General features: G+C 39.0%; 1 long non-coding RNA gene across 1 annotated transcript; it reads left to right on the forward strand.

The window, feature by feature from the left end:
• The first annotated feature begins 304 nt into the window (after positions 1–304).
• Positions 305–14,419, forward strand: LOC145419973 (uncharacterized). The gene is made up of 3 exons (XR_013901243.1): positions 305–323; positions 14,004–14,141; positions 14,224–14,419. It is a non-coding gene; the product is annotated as an uncharacterized LOC145419973 (long non-coding RNA).
• Positions 14,420–14,646: the final 227 nt, after the last annotated feature.

Here is a 14,646-nt window from a genome sequence, read left to right on the forward strand (position 1 = left end):
GACATACAAGGGTATATATAATGGCTGATCAGACCATTGTGACACATGAGGGGTAACAAACAAAACACAATCATAAATCACAAACAGCAGTACAATCTAGTTTGTTAATAAACTAAACACTAAAGAAGAAAATCAAAAAACCCCATTAAACCCTAAACTCAAATATTTAATTAAATACAAATACTTTGTTTTTAAAGTAAAGAAAACACACATTCCCCCTTCAGCAGGAAGTGGTGGTGTGGTCCAATTATCTTCCTTCATATTTAATGGTTTCAAACCCTGGCTACCATCTTTTGTCCGGCAACTCCCAGGGATGATGGCAGGTAAGAAATAAAAAGACAAAGGTTAGTCAGAAAGCAAAGAAATGAAGTAGTATGAATACATAAGTAAACTAAATGTGCGCGCTTACAAATAGAACAAATGTATCCAAACCAATCAATAAAGTTATTGGAAACTAAAATGTATTAATATGTTCAAATGAAGAATGAAAATACAAAAGTTACCGACTTTAGAGTGTGGCCACGGGTTTGGCCATCACACTAGCTTGGAAAGACAAATCCAGAGGGCATTGAAGAGAGGATATGATGAAGGAGACATTGTTGAAGCCATCATTCAAGCTATAACCCCAGGAACAAAACTGAAAAGCTACCTTGAGAGTAGAGTAGATTTGACTTTGCAAGCTCTCAGGGAAATATTACGGACTCATTACATTGAGAAAGATGCCACAGAGTTGTATCACTCGCTCACACGTGCTGTACAGGAGCCAAAAGAAACTCCAATCCAGTTTTTGATGCGAGCAGTGGATTTGAGACAACAACTTGTTCTTGCTTCAGAGAGAGTTAAGTCTGGTTTAAAGTACAGTTCGGAGCTCATCCAAAATCAGTTTCTCCAGACAGTACTCACTGGCCTCCATGATGACACCATCCGAGCTGATGTGAAGCTATACCTGCAAAATCCTAAAATCACAGATGAGGTTCTTCTGGAAAAAATGACTGCGGCATACAGTCTGGAAATGGAAAGAAAGAATAAGCTGTCAGCTGCATCAAGAGCAAAGATGATCAAAGTTGCAGCAGTAAATGGGGAAGATCAAGAGGTGGAGAAAGAAAGCAGTATGCACACATCAGACAGTAAGAACAAGCAAGGTGGAGCGGTCAAATGAGACACATTAATGGATAAAGTTGATCAAGGCAACAAGGCTATATGTGAGGCTCTGCAGAACCTCACCACTCACATTGCCAGCCTCCAGCAGACCGTTAAGCCTCAGCACATGAGAATGGCCGAACCACCTGACCGGAAATACCAATCACAGCCTAGGAGCACAAACATTAGACAGTGCCAGCAGTGTCAATCATCCAATACAGGAAACAAATGTGACCACTGTTACAAATGTGGCAGTACGGAACACTGGGCAGCAGGTTGTCGTAGGAAAAAGTGGCTGGTTAACATGATGATTGCTTTGCGCTATTCATAAAACCCCTGTGTATCTTGTGAAATATAAGGTGTTATTTGGGTCACTTTGACCTAAAGCACAAAACTTCAGGAAATTTCAGTGTTTGCCATTCACTCAGTCATTTTTATTTATAATAGTGTAGTTGGTGACCTGAGATTGTCCTGTACTTGTAAAGTATCATCACTTGCTTGCCTCGTTTTCTTTCTTCCACCCACACATGAAACCATTAGCTGGTACTGCTGGATATGTTCAGACAGCCCAACATAGAAGAGAGCCTTGAGAGTGTCTGTGCACAGTGTTTCCTGTTAAGCTAGTTCATTTACTTCAGCAAAACAACATCCTCAAAAAAAGACCCCTCTCTGAGAATTAATTTAACAGTCCTTCTAAGCTAGTCCCAAGCTGTGGGGCTGTAACTGGCTCTGACTGTCTGATTGTGTGTTCCTGTATGTATGTCTGTGTCATTGCTCAGGTTAGCTCAGGTCCCTTTGAATTCGTCATTAGTCCTGTCTGTGTGGTTAATTTTATTCTGGCACTCATGACTCACCGAACACACATATACTTGCACACAAGCGCAAATAGTCTGAAACTTCATGGAGTTTTGAAGTCGCTGAGCAACAGGCAGCCTGCTTGCTACCTCTTTCAGCAAAGTAGAGGACCCCCGCTGGGCACTAAAGCATACTAGGGGAGTAAGTCCCAATTCCAAACTGGCCTCTACACCCTCCCACTCTGTGATGAGTGTAACTCCATACAGAGTCACACTTGCAGCTTTTGAAGTGTCTCCTAAAAAAAGGGTAGGGTGGCAAGCTTAAGGACGCCTTTGGCTTTCTCTGTTGATAACAGGAATTTGTAATCAGCATCTTTGGCAACTTATATTACTATCAGATGGACTATTAAAATCATGTCTATCACTCAGCAGAAAATGTGTTTGAATTTCATTCATGCTTTTTAACATCTGAATTGTTTTTGGATCCTTTCTCCTTCTCCTTCTTCTCTAACGCTGGCATTTATAAAAACTAAAATGAAGCAACTAAAATGAATGAATTAAAAATAAGAAGCACTTTTGATGATATAGACACATATAGAACATTGCCACAAAAGACTTCAGTGGGTTCATAGATAGATAGATAGATAGATAGATAGATAGATAGATAGATAGAGTAATTTTTATTTCAAGCATGTAAATATAACTGAAAGAACAAGAGAAAAGAAAAACATCAAGCTGTCATGAATATCTCTATGTCTACACAATGTTTAAGCTCAAAAAGTAGTAGGATGAAGTTTACACTTTTTTCATTACAAAGAACCCATTTTTGTAAGTGTGTAAGTGTAAGTGTATCAATATACTGGGCACAAAGCAGGTGCTACACCTCACAGTGTGGTGGTTAATAAACCTGAAAACTGGCTGAAAGTGTGTAGGGAATGTGTAAGGCAATATTGGAATTTGGCCAATGCTGTTCCCATAGAAGAGCTGGTGAACAAAACAATGAAGGACTCCACTTATGCAAAAGATATGATTTACAGAGAACTGGGAATATGTATTTAGGGATGTGTTACAGTTTGTGTTTATGCTTTACTGCTTTCCTATGAGCACTACTGTCATTAACAAAGTAAGGTCATACAGTGCATTACACAATCCAAAAGTGGGATTCAGCAGGTGGGGGAACCCTAAGATCTGTGTAGTGTCTCAGCATGGGGAAAAGAATCACAAGTGAAAATAATTTCTAATGTGATTTCCAGTTGATTTTCTTAGTGTACATGCTGTGATCAGCTGACCTTCTCCTCTTTGTGGATTTACACAACTGAATTCAACAAGATGTTAGCTGATCTTTCAAAGCTGTCTTGGCTGATTTCCATTTTCTACACTGTGACAGTATAATGTTTACAGTGTCTTTACACTAGACAGTATACAGTTTGAATAAAGGTGGAATTCAGTGAATTAATCTAACCGTCATCTACTTAAATGAAAATTAGTCTGCTACAGTTGGTGTAAACTAAAATTGGCCATGGGCACCTGGAGTGTATCAGTTCAGTGCAGTGCTTTACAATAAATTCACCACAGTATGACAAGCTAACCTCTTTATCCGATGCAAACTACCAAGTATTTTCATGCAACATTTGAATAACCCAAAGTTAGTATAGCTTAGTTTTGCAGTAATATCAAATATGTGATTAAAATTATGACATGCATGTAAGCTTTAAATCTGCAGTTTATCAAGCGTCACTGAGGATTCCTTACTTTTAAATCTAACCTCTCTTCTTCCTCTTCTATCCTGTCTTTTTCAGATCTTTCTCCATTTCTTAGTGAAGATAGCTCACATTCTTTTCTCTACCTGTGAAATATATTAGCTGGACCTTTAGCTTGCAACACACTGTGCGACAAACTGCACACAAGTAGTTTGTGTGTTTCCTGATGTTTGTTGAACTGACAGAAATGTTGAATATGAAATTACCGGCCACTTAAAAAACTTCACTCCCTTCATGCGCCCTCCTCTTCTGTAGCACTAGCTAGATTCTCAAATACCGCAACCACAACTTACGGACTCCTGCACTCCTTCTGGCCACTTTAAAACCCGAAGGATAAACGCTATAAATAATGCAGTTGAACCAAATGTAACCAGTATGTTGTGAAAATGTAAGGAGTACAGATATTTGTTTAAAAATGTAGGGAGTAAAAGTAAAAAGTAATCAGAAAAATAAATATCCAAGTACAGGTAGGTAAAACATCTACTTAAGTACAGTAAGAGAATGTATTTGTACTTTGTTACTTCCCAGCTAGTTTGTGATCCTCACATAAGCGCATAAATTAAAAAAAAAACTTTAATTCTGCCTTCCTTGCTTCTGTGGCCTCTCCCTTTCTCTAGTCTCAAACTGACCCAAGTCTCTAGGTATTGGGACTAAAGCTAATGACAGACAGAGGTAATCAATGCGCTGCACGACTCCTGTTAAGCCCCTCTGTCCTATTCTCATGCATTACTAGCCTCTGTCCTTCATTACCTATTCAACTTCTCAGGTTTGCTGCATGATTAATCCTTTCGCTTTCCAACCCTTTCTCCTTCAGTCCATGCCTTGTGTTATCTCAGTATCCATATCCAAACTCCTCTTTGCTTTTTTTAGTTTTAGTGTAATACTCTGGTTTTGTTACTACTTTTTGCTGTATTTCTCTGACAGCTGAATTTGCCCCCAACACCATATATACAAATACAATACAATACAAATATATATGTATATATATATATATATATATACTGTATATATATATATATATATATATATATATATATATATATATATATATATATATATATTAGGGGTGCAACGATACACAAAATTCACGGTTCGGTTCGGTTCGGTTCGATACTTTGGTGTCACGGTTCGATATTTTTTCGATACAAAAAAATGTTCATGCCTTTTTAATTTGTCATTTATTAAAATTATAAATATATATTTTAACTCAAAAGTACAGTTTTTAAATTTAACCCTAACCCTTGTGCGTGTTTTTTATTTTGACAGCGAATGCGCACCTGCGGACCACTTATGTGCAGCCCTGGTTATTTAGCTCGTCATATTGCAGCCACAGAAATTCTTTTGTCCATGAAACCATAAAGCTGCACTTTCTTTTTGCCTTATAGTCTGATTTGTCATAACTTCTCCGTTTTGTGGTAAGCTTTTCTTTGGCTGTCACTTCTTCACCCTGACCTGTCTTGTTTGGCTCAGCAGAACTGAAATATATATCGTGCTGCTTTTACACACGCACTCACATAATGCTCAGTGATTCTCTGCGCGATCAACCTCTCACATGTTTAAGCTGCGGGAGATTTCACTTGTCATGTTTGCATAGTAAGCTAACAATTAATAAGATGATGTCAGAGGAATTGGTGCACAAATTTTCATCACTCACAGATCAGTGCTGTCGCTCTCTATACACAGTTCATACGATTGCAAAGTGAAAGCAAAAAAACAAGCGCAAATTCAAACGCGATTTCAATATGTCACATATTGACAGTGCCTCACCGATGCCAATGACATAATTACCCAGCTACATTTCTGAAAGAATGCAAAAGCATTGACATATATTTTTCCTTCCTACAATAGCCCGACGGGCAGGGAAGAGATAGATTTTGGTAGCCCGACTGAAAAAAATCACTAGCCCCGGGACGTCGGGCTAGCGATATTGCAAGCCCTGTATCTGATTGAGGAATCACTCATCTTTGGAAAAGAGAGTTTATTACAGAGAAATGTCTCTTTCCAAAATAAAAGCTATACTATCCGCTTCTTCTGGGCTATATTCTCAGCAGCATATTAAACATATAAGGAGAATCATGTGCTAACAGCTGTCTAAATGACTCGGCTAAAGTTAGTAGCATGCTTGTTGTTTTTGTCTTTGCACTAGGATGATGTCGGCGTAAATGTGCAGTCATATTCGTTGTGTTCCCACTAGTGCTTTCAGGTTGATCTCGTTGAAATGACCTTAACGCCACAACACGGCAAATCTCCGTTAACGAGCTACCGCCGATCGCCCCGTGCATTGGGCTAGACGGCCAACACGTTAACGAGCTAACTGCGCTAACACACTAGTTCCCACCCATGTAATTGAGCATTGCATGGCACATCCAACATACTGTTTTACTTTAGTCCATGACTCGCTTACCTTCAGGGTCATACGTCACATGAAAACCAAAATAATTCCAAACGCCAGATCTGAATGAGGGTGGGGGAGGTGCCCTGCGCTCTTCCTTCTGTCTATGCTGTCTGTGTGGAGCGCTCAGTGGATCTGCGCTCGACAGTGCAGCCTAGGCGGAGTAGTCGAACGCAGATTCACTGAGCGCTCCACACAGACAGCATCGTCAGAAGGAAAGTTGATAAAATAAATTACAAATGTTGTATTGTTCGATACATATGCGTACCGAACCGAAAGCACTGTATCGAACGGTTCAATATCGATACGAATATCGTTGCACCCCTAATATATATATATATATATATATATATGTGTGTGTGTGTGTGTGTGTGTGTGTTGAACTGTTAAAACTGCAAAATATATTATCCCAATTTTGTATGTGCCTCAATTTTTTTCCAGCAAAAGGATGCTGATGCAGTATGGGCTAAATGTAAAGGAGCTCATTGTTCTTATAGTGCCAAATCGGAATATCTTATCTTTTTAGCAGTTCTCTAATGAAGTCCCACACAAGGCTGAAGAAAGGAAATTTCCACCCAGCAGTCCCTTAATCAGTTTTTCTCACTGTGCGTCTTTAGATCCTTATCACAATGTCATGCCTATCACCAGGGTGTGTGTATGTGTGTGTGCTCAGTTGTGTGAATTTTCACTAATATCTGACTCTGGTACATGAACAACCCAGGCGAGCCCTGAAGCTGCAAACCAATCTGTTCTGTATTCAGGCTGGCAAGTGGGAAGCATTTAGGACAACAACAGTGCGGGGAGCTGGTATCAGATTCACACAGGTCTGTATGGTTTGAATGCACTCAGCAGCAAGTGCACAGTTACAGTACGCCTGAGGGAAAAACATGAATCACCTAGTCACCACCTGCAGTACTTAATGCAAGTTATACCTGGTACCACAGTGTTTTGCACACAATTGCACTGTATATCCTCACTTCAAAGTCTAACACAAACAGGCAAGACAAGGTCAAAGTCTAGAATGTGAACATATGACTTTTTTCTGGAGACAGTATATACCTGTAAAAATTCTGATTTGTATTAAACGGTTATACCAGTACAAACTTGTGGTTACTAAATGAAGGCCTGCTCTGTTTTTATTAAGCTTATCTAATTTGCATTAATGCACAAACTCATTCAATGAATGGGGGACAAACAGTAGAAAAGTAATCTGCTAAACTTAATTTAGAGGCTTAAATACCTCTTATTAGAACCACATTTAACACACTGTAAACATACCTAGATATGTCATTTTAACAAAGTTAGCTGGTGGTGGTGTCCGTTTTGTTCAATGCCACTAACAACCTGTTGTCTGCATGACATATAGGCCACAGTGCAAGTTTGTTTACTTGCCCCTAGCTCTCTACAGTGTAAGTGTAATTTTCAGCTCTATCAATTAAACACAAACATATCCAAATCACTTCAGCCCACTACAATGAACAGAAGCATCTCTATGATTTCTCCAATGACAGGTTATTGTCCTTTGAAAATAAATGAATAAAAAATCAATATAAATACATTTATAAAGTAAAAATAGACAAAATATATTCACATTAAATCTGAATACCAAAGAAGATGACTAAGGGATGTAATATCAATGGAATTTATTTCAGTTTACATCAGTTCATCTCTGCTTTTCTGTCTGTATCTATTGTGTTGCAGGTTAGCAAATGAACTTCTGTACAAAGTCTGAGCCTACGATTATGGTAGTTTTCCCTTCTGCTGTGGCATCACCATCTGGTCTTTCTTGAGAGAGAGCTGTGATGCGCAAATGTGTCTCTGGCATTAGAAACCAAACACCTTGCAATGTTAGACATTCAAGGGAAAGATGCTTTTCATCGTTTTTCACAGTCTGTTTCCTGGTTTAGGCCTCCTACCCAACTGTAACCCAACATTTACCAAACAGACATCACTCCAACAATGATCACAAACCTGCCCTATACATGCCATTGAATTATAGGCATCAAGACAGCAGGCTGAACCACAGTAGTTTGTACCAATTAATAGCTGCAGTTGTGCTTTAGGAGTGCGAACATTGTTTTAGAAATACAAATAATAGCATAGTTGTTCCAACAGTTTGCTCAGAATACTGTAAAAATGGCTGTTTCCTTGATGGGCTGGTTGGATATGATATTGAACATATTAAGGCAGATGAGCAAAAGCAGCAATTTTGTAGTCAACAAACAGCATAAAATATAAGCTGCAATGGTCAACAGAACTGTACTGCTGAAAACTGGAAAACGCTAATGTGAATCTCGAATTTTCTTGAGGCATGCAGAAGTTGGCATCAGCAATGAATAAATCAGTCCAATCAGACCACTGACAGGTGGTGTATTGGTGTGAATACATTTTTTCTTGGGTTGTTTTGGCTTGAATTCAAACATGACAATGCATCACATCACTGAGCAAAAATCTTCTCAGACTGGTTTCTTAATATGAAGTTCAGTGTATTAATCACTGAAATGTTTCTAACATCTAGTGAATCCAAGCCACTGAGACCACCTGCTTTGAACCACCGCTCTCCTCTTTAGAGGATGTGGTTCGCCATATTAAGCCCACAGGTTCCCCACGGGATCCTGTCCCTCCACAATTCTTTAAAGAAATTTTTCCTAGTATACAACAGTATGTCCTTGACATTATTAACAGCAGTCTGTCTTCTGGCGTGGTTCCTGCAAATTTCAAACATGCAGTAGTACAGCCACTGCTTAAGAAACCTGGCCTTGATCACACAGTTTTAGCGAACTATAGGCCTATTTCCAAGCTGCCTTTAGTCTCCAAGGTTTTAGAGAAAATTGTTTTTAGTCAACTGAAAGATTTTCTAGATGAAAATGGAATCTTTGAGGTTTTTCAGTCAGGTTTTAAAACCCTTCACAGCACAGAATCTGCATTACTAAGGGTTTTTAATGACATCCTTCTGGCATGTGATTCTGGTAACCATGTTGTTCTTGTCTTGCTTGACCTAACTGCTGCCTTTGACACAGTAGACCACAATATTTTAATTTCTCGATTACATGATGTAGTGGGTATTGGTGGCACTGCACTCAATTGGTTTAGGTCTTATTTGTCAGATAGAACTTTCTCTGTCAGCCTTCTCGGTTACGAATCGTCTTCTGCTCCTCTGTCATGTGGTGTCCCACAGGGCTCAATTTTAGGGCCACTGCTCTTTTCTCTGTATCTACTGCCTCTGGGTTCTATCCTTAGAAGGCATGGGATCTCATTTCACTGTTATGCCGATGACTGCCAAATTTATTTGACACTAAAACGCAAGGATGCCATCTCCATAAAACCTCTCTTGACATGTCTAGATGACATTAAAGCTTGGTTGGCTCGAAACTTTTTAAATTTTAATAAAAAGAAAACAGAAGTGTTGGTGTTTGGACCCAGTGGTCCCTGTGAGTCCTCCTCTGTTGTTTTAGGATCCCTGGAAGTCTATTTTAAATCTGTTGTTACTGACCTTGGTTTTAAGTTGGACAGTGATTTTAAATTGGACAACCAAATCAGAGCAGTGGTGAAGTCCAGTTTTTATCATTTAAGGCGACTGGCAAGACTAAAATCTTTTCTTTCGAGGCAGCACCTTGAAACAGTGATCCATGCTTTTATTTCTTCCCGCCTGGACTACTGTGGGATTTTACTGTTAAATTCAGGGATAAAAACTGAAATGTTAATGTGATTGGAATAGTAAGTAAGAGCTTATGACAGGAATATAAAAAAAAGAGTGATTTATTCAATTACAGGGCCTTCCATTTGTACAAAGACATTATTTTTGCACTTTTGTTTCTCCATGCCACCACCATGGATTGTAAATCAAATGGATATGTGATTGAACTACAGACATTCAGTTTTGATTGATGAATTGGTAAGTGTACTGGGCTGCTGAGATTCATCCAAATGTTGCAAAACGACAGCTTCACAGGCAGGGCTTCACATCAGATAATGGCCCAAAAGCATAATACAAAAGTAACTCAAACAGATTTGTTTCTGATAGGGTCTAAGCACAATTTACCTAACTTGGGCAGAAACATATTAAAAAGATGGAGTAACCACACAATAGTCAGCAATAGCTTGGAAATGTGATCCTGGTTAAGAATATGCCCCAAAGAAGAGAGGACAGACAGTTCTCAGTGTCTGACTGCAGGTCAAGGAAAAATTGGCAACAATGTTAATATTAGTGCTGACAGGCACGGTCTGGGAAGAGGCAGCTTTGAAAGCAACTGACAAACAGGTGAGTGATGAAATCTGAAGCACATGAGAAAAGAATTATGAGGGGAAAAGACTACTTAAGAAATAAAATGCTAGAACTAGGATTTGACTGTAGTCTTTGTACCACATTGGAAACTGAATGTTCTGGCTATGGGAAGCTGCAGGGCTTCGGCTTTATTGAGTGGGAGAGGGAGGACAGAAGCTTGTACACACACACACACACACACACACACACACACACACACACACACACACACACACACACACACACACACACACACACACACACAGAAAAGAAAAACATTGAAAGACAATCAAACCAAACAGGGAAATTAGTGGGAAGAAGAAGGAGAAACAATTAAATATTGTCAGGATCCTAAAACTTACATTTGCTTGGAGATTTGTGTTATGTGGAAAAATTAGCTTTTGGCTGATGGCTCTGACTGTGAAGCGTAACCTAGTTTAGCACTGACCCAGTGAAGTTGTAAGTACAGGAAATGAATGAGCGGAGGTGTAGAGACATTAATAATTATTAAGCAATTTGTGTGGATCGTCAGGAATAAGACCAAAGAGATCCTTGTAAAACCTGGCTGAGCCTTAGTGGGTCAGGTATGGGACATTTAACTAAGTTAAGTTGAGCTAAATAAGTTAGCTGTGGTTTTTAAGATAACAGGTAGCTTAGGTTTTTTTTAAAAGAGCATTGTATGAGATGAAGAGTCATTCAAAGAAAACTAATGAAAAAATAAGACTTGAAAAGGCAGGATGGCATTTACAGGTATACCACACAAAGTGCTTCAGGTTTCAGGTTTAAGATCTAGTACTATTTTATATATATCAATAACATATGTTACGAAATCAGTTTCACCCCGGTTCTTTTATTCGTCGAAACTTCCACAGACGGCACCGGAACTCAGTAGTCATTTCACAAAACCTTTATTCATCCTCATTTAAGCATGCACTTCTAGAAGGGAAGACGAGGCCGGTGTGTCCCTCTGCAAAATCTTCACCCCTTTATTAGTTACAGCCAGCTTTATAGAGGCGACCCCATCATAAACCCCCCCACGGTGTGCTGCAAACTCTGTCTGTGTCTATGTGCATGAGCACATGAATGCTTATGTGAGCGCACATGAGTGAGTGTGCATGTGGATGTGTGTGCGTGACAGTTAAAACAGTGTGGGTGTAGGTGACTCCCTAGAGGTCATAAAAAACCCATTTCGCTTCCAGACCACAGTTATCCATTTCAAATGTTGAGACCCCCACCCAAACATTCTCTGGGGAATTTCCACTCAGCATTAACTCCTCTCTGTTTTACTCTCACAGTTCAACTGGGGAGGGTCTCCTATACTCTACTCCTAAGTTCATGACACAATCAGGCCTTTATTACATTGAGGGCAGTGTCAGTGTCTCTACAATAACTCTAGATTATATGTAAACACATTTCTAAACTCTAAAATAAGCTAAACATTTCTACACATAAGGCACGTGTACATTTTTCTTCCTTTGCAGGAATACAATCCTCCAATCTGAACACTGTCTTCAACTTTCCAGCTGCTTAGCACACCACCCTCTGGACTCAGGCTAATTGAGTTTGTAGGGACGCAAAAAAAAAGGCTTTGACAAATGCAAGGGATAATGAGTAGCAGAAAAAGAGGGTGGAGAACTGTCAAACTGAAGTGGTTTTAATTATATGGTCTGGGTAACGATGGCTTAAGACAGTGTTGTTCAGTTTGCATTTATATATATATATATATATATATATATATATATATATATATTTCATTAGCTCCATGGTGGCTTAATTAAGAGAAAACATTACCTTACTGGGAAAATGGTATGTCCTAAAATCGAGAGTCAATTTAATCCATGAGTAAATTAAATCAGTTTGCAATACAAAAAAGCAGTAATGACATTTATTCAATTAAAAAATAGATGTGTGGTTGTAATACAAGGGGGCATTGCCCATGGGTCCAATTTAATTCAGATACTTTTCGACCCAGCTTTGGCACTACACACACCTGTATTTTTCAGGACAGATATGTAAGTAACCCCAGCTCTGCACCCTTTTGGACATGCCCAACTTTCAGGGTGCACTTTTTATTAGCAAAGTCATCTTCCTCTTAAATTGGCAGGCAGCAGTAGCTGCAGCTTCTTTATTCGTGTCCCAGCACACTACAGAATAAGAGAAAGTTTATTAAAGAATGCACAACAAGTGGGCTAATTACATCACTTGGCACTATTCATGAAGTAAAACCACATGCCACTTTAGTGCGATTTTAAACCTGTGATAGAAAAAGGAGGTTTACAAATCATTCTAGTTAAATTCATGTCCTTCACTGATGCTTTTCCCGGTAGAGGTAGAATATGTCACATCCCATGTCAGATATGCACTGTTTAAGGATCATATCCTTATATTAAGGCTCACATAAGAATAAAATTGATTTAAACTTGCTTTCACCAAATAGGAAAAAACAAAACAAAAACAAGAATATAGCTGGGCCTTATAGGTACTTTTATCTGCTCCCTTATTTCCCAAGGGGTCACTACAACAAACTTTGGATGGTCTCTAAAAAGTTCCGATCCATGTACTGAGGCCTGAGGGAGTTCACAGGACAGTTGACAGAGGAGTTTGTGTCCACTGGTCATCTCGGTTAGGTGTGAAGCATAAATTACCACGATGTACTCAAGGTAGAAGTGAACCAACAACATAATAGTGAAAAAGAAGAGTTAAATCTGAAGGTTCTTCTCTAAGCCTCTAATACTGGTTCATTATACAGCTTTCCAAACTGTGACATGCATATTGGAAAAAGCCATTACAAAAGTAGAACGTTTCAAATGTTTAAAAATACCAGCAAGATTTTTTATACCATTTGGTAATTTTGTTTTTCAAGGTCTGAATCATATCACTTTCCAAAGCAGGAAATGCATCACAATGCTGAAGCACAATTGATAAAATAAAAACTGAACTTGCAATATCTGCATTTTTTTTTTATTTTTGCTGATGTATGGCTCACGTCCCAACACAGCAATAAAGAGTGCTCTATTTATGGCTTTTAAATATAAAACAGTCACAAAAAGTAAAGCAATTTAAAGTAAATGAGCTGCTACTCTGTCTCTGTACAAACACATATTTTAATGTGTATATACTATACTTGCTGCGGCTTTCTCAAGATGTGGTTTAATGTGGGACTCCAGCTTTTTAGTTGAGCCTAATATTAACATTTGTACAATGAGATCATGATGATGACAATACAAATCTGAGTGTGACAAAGAGCTGATAAAAAATTGAAATGGATATTTATATAAGCTTGTTATTTCAGTAAATACATCAAACATGGAAGATGACAGAGAATGTTCTTAAAAAGAAACAAGTGAAAAGTGAAACTGAACATAATGAACCATTGAATTAAGAATGTTATGAAGTGAAACTTCAACATGAAATATGATGTTGCATTCTGAGGCGTAAGATCTGTTTGTATCCCTTAATATACAGTGTAACAATACTCAGATACTAGAATCATATATTTTAAACAAGAGATACAAAAAAATAAACATTCTGAAGAAAAGAACCGAGGCCAGCACTGTCATGGTCCCTGTGCCTCGCTGGCTGACCCCGCGCTAGGTGACATGTTTTGATTTGTTTTCTGCTCTCTCTCTCTCCCCTCTCCTCTGTCGGGGCAGTGCTCATTACAGGCTCCTGCCCCTGGCCCACACACCTGTGTTCAATCACCACACCTGCTGCCCCTTCCCCAGTAATCCTGAGTCATACTGAAGACGGTGGTCCTACGCTACTCATCACTGGATCGTTGAGCAATCTGTGTCAGTCAACCTGTTACTTGAAAACTTGAATCCGTGAGTTGTTGTTTGAGTCTGTTGCAAACTGAAGCTTCCTTGTGTGTAGATCTGTCCTGGACCTGTCCCTGCAAACCTGAAAATCCCACGAACGAGTGTATGGAAGTGTGTGAGGCTGCAGAGTACAGTGGAGTGTAATTCTTTTCCCCCACGGACCCTGGAGCCCTGGACCCCCCCTCCTGCAAATTGTATATACATTCACTTGGTGTTTTCACTGTAAATAAACGCACTGTTTCTTCTGCAAAGGATCCCTGATCTTTGCTTGTGTCCGTTTAAGAACTCCGACAAACACGTCTATGCAAAAGCCTCAATTAATTATAGACTTTTGAGTAGGCACAGAATTTAGAGAACTCTTTCAGTATAAGTGTGTGTGTGTGTGTGTGTGTGTGTGTGTGTGTGTGTGTGTGTGTGTGTGTGTGTGTGTGTGTGTGTGTATACATGTGTAAACACTCCTCCACTTCATGAACCCCTA

The sequence above is a fragment of the Astatotilapia calliptera genome, chromosome 14 (genome assembly GCF_964374335.1).
Source record: "Astatotilapia calliptera chromosome 14, fAstCal68.1, whole genome shotgun sequence".
Taxonomy (NCBI): Eukaryota; Metazoa; Chordata; class Actinopteri; order Cichliformes; family Cichlidae; genus Astatotilapia; species Astatotilapia calliptera.